The sequence below is a fragment of the Theropithecus gelada genome, chromosome 6 (genome assembly GCF_003255815.1).
Source record: "Theropithecus gelada isolate Dixy chromosome 6, Tgel_1.0, whole genome shotgun sequence".
NCBI classification, from domain to species: domain Eukaryota; kingdom Metazoa; phylum Chordata; class Mammalia; order Primates; family Cercopithecidae; genus Theropithecus; species Theropithecus gelada.
In genome coordinates this window covers 177,164,441-177,167,394 of record NC_037673.1, presented here as the reverse complement: position 1 = coordinate 177,167,394, position 2,954 = coordinate 177,164,441, and the positions used below count along the sequence as shown (strand labels likewise).

The following is a 2,954-nucleotide window of genomic DNA, read 5'->3' as shown; positions in this document are numbered from 1 at the left end:
GCGGCGCCAGCCGAGCCCACGCCCATGCCCACCCGGAACTCGCGCTGGCCCGCGAGCACGGCGCGCAACCCCGGTTCCCGCCCGCGCCTCTCCCTCCACACCTCCCAGCAAGCAGAGGGAACCGGCTCCGACCTCAGCCAGCCCAGAGAGGTGCTCCCACAGTGCCGCGGCGGGCTGAAGGGCTCCTCAAGCGCCGCCAGAGTGGACGCCAAGGTTGACGAGGCACCGAGAGCGAGGGCTGCTAGCATGTTGTCACTTCTCATTATGAAATAACAACTTCTGGAAATGAAGAATAATGTGCGAAGAATAAATTACCATTGGTGGCGGGGGTGGGGGGCGGTTAGGTGGGGGGAGCGGGGTGGGGGGAAGAGACAAACAGAAGTAGAAAAAGTTGTAGCCAGTATACCAGTGTTATCTACGGTGTAGATTTATACCTTTTCTACTTGACCAGGTCTCTTAGGTCCTGTCTGAGTAAATATTTTTAACACTAAAGCGATTACAAATGAAAGAGTGGCCAATAAAGTGACTACTCTCCTCAGGGCTTTAAACCAGTTGGGATAATGTGGTAAGAGAAAAAGTTCAATGTGTAATGCTCTCCCCATTACCTATTACTGTGACTGTGGCTTCACTGAGTGTTTAAGAAATAAGGCATACCATGAAAACACAACAGGAACTGTACTATTAGCTAAATTAAGGAAGTCGGGTTTGGCTGGACTGCCTTCTGGTAGAGCAAAACCCCATCTGACCACCACAAGAAGGATACGAAACTGACTCCATCTGAGTAAAAGCTAATATGGGAATATAAGCCTTTGTTATTAGCAGGACCAGTGGTGGAGCAATGAAGGGGATTAGTCCTGCCAGAGTTACCTATAATGCTGGCTTTGGACTGTCAGGCAGGTACATGATGGTGCTTGGTGGCCTGGCTGGAAATACTGCTTACTTTTGCTTCTTTTTAAAGCTGCAGGGGGATGTGTGATAGCATTGTGTCTTGCTCATATACACTGGAATTGATGAGAAAAGCCAAGGCCTTGGAAACAAAGAGGGAAAAGTACTGCTGGAGAGACATCTTGAGAGAATGTGTGTGTGTTCCTCTGCTGGCTCCTAGTGCCACTGCGAAAGAGTACTTAAACATCTTAGAAGATGCTTGAGAAAACTTCAGGATGAAGTGAAACATACTGGGCCCTATTGAAAGTCTTTTTCAGGAGGATGCCAGGCAGTTCTGATAAACGTATTGTTACAACTAAGTGGAGGCATTGAATCAGAAGCATGTTTTTGTCAGCATCTTGCAGAGAGATGGAAAACTGAGCTGAAAGAACAGTCCAGGACTCCCGGAAAGGCACTTCCAACAAGTGAGTCAAGAGCCCTGATTTTGAAATACATACAACAATGTGTGATGATAATTTGCCCATGCCTGAGGAAGACAGAAACACAGCAGGAGCAGAAAGGTGAGAATGGGAAAGAGGAGGAGCGGGGAGAGACAGAGAAGGAGGGGGACTTCCGGGGGTGGGAGCTGCCATTACAATCATTCGGCAGTTAATTGAAAAATTTAACTTGGATCTACCAACAGTTACACAGGCCTTCTTAAAAACTATTGGTGAGTTGGAGGCTACTTCTTCCTTCTTAGCAGCTGGTCAGAGAGCTGATAGATACCCCATTTGGTCCCGACAAGATGACATAGATCTGCAAAAAGATGAGGATACCAGAGATACATTGGTCAAAAAACTTGGTGCTTAGAATGTAGCTCGGAGGATTGTGTTTTAAAAGAAATAATTGGTAAGATAAAGAGAAAAAAAAGTCGTAGCAGATGAAGTGATTTAAAAAAGAAATTGTGACCATTGAACTTTAGAGAGTTCTTGCATTAGAACTGGCACTTACCTTTTGACCAATGCTGCCATTGCTGTGAGAGTCCTAGATTTTGTAGCCAAGCAGAGTTGTATAGGGGGGATAAAAAGAAAGGAAACTGGATAAACTTAGAGCTCTCCTTGGCAAGGGTCAATGTGTTTATGAAAGGAAAATCTAAACCAGAGAGGAGTTGGTCCTCAGTAGTAATCCTTTGCTGGAATGAACCCTTGCTATATTAGTGACAGAGTCAAAGGAAATTTAGGAGACATAGGCCATTTTAGGCAACAGAAGTGATCTCCTTTTCTTTGGCAGAAGCTCCTTGAAATTGTGAGAGATTCCATATCAAGAATCTGGAAATGTGGGAAGATTTCATTATGAGGCCCTGAACATGGATTATCTCCAAACCCAGTGATCTCTGATTTCTAGACTGCTTTGAAAAATTTTGCTAACTTGGTATTTGGGGACACTCCTCCTTGGCTGTTCTTTTCTTTGAGCCCTTCTCAGTCACGTTTGTAGGGTGTCTTTCTTTACCTACCACTCAGTTTTGTTTAAAACACACACACAACCCTAGAGAATCTCAAGAATAATCTTACTCCATTAATAATGTGTTTTTATTTATCGAGCATAGTTTGTGGTAAGCATTGTGTTAGATTTAAAAATTAGTGCATTGACTCCACTTCGTTTTTTGTTTGTTTGTTTGTTTTTTCGTTTTCGAGATGGAGTTTTGCTCTTGTCGCCCAGGCTGGAGTGCAGTGGCATGATCTCAGCTCACTGCAACCTCCGCCTCCCAGTTTCAAGTGATCCTCCTGCCTCACCTTCCCAACTACCTGGGATTACAGGTGCACACCGCCATGCCTAGGTAATTTTTGTATTTTTAGTACAGACAGGGTTTCACCATGTTGGCCAGGCTGGTCTCAACCTCCTGACCTCAGGTAATCCACCCGCCTCGGCCTCCCAAAGTGCTGGGATTATAGGCGTGAGCCACCACGCCCAGCCTGACTCTGTTTTTTGCTGTTTATTGAAAATTAATACAACTTTGTATTTGAAAAAAATTGAACAGTATTCCATTGTGTATATATACCACATTTTCTTCCTCCATTCATCCACTGATG

General features: G+C 44.9%; 1 pseudogene; it reads right to left on the bottom strand.

The window, feature by feature from the left end:
* Window positions 1–428: 428 nt before the first annotated feature.
* LOC112627123 lies at window positions 429–1,174 on the bottom strand (annotated as a pseudogene).
* Window positions 1,175–2,954: the final 1,780 nt, after the last annotated feature.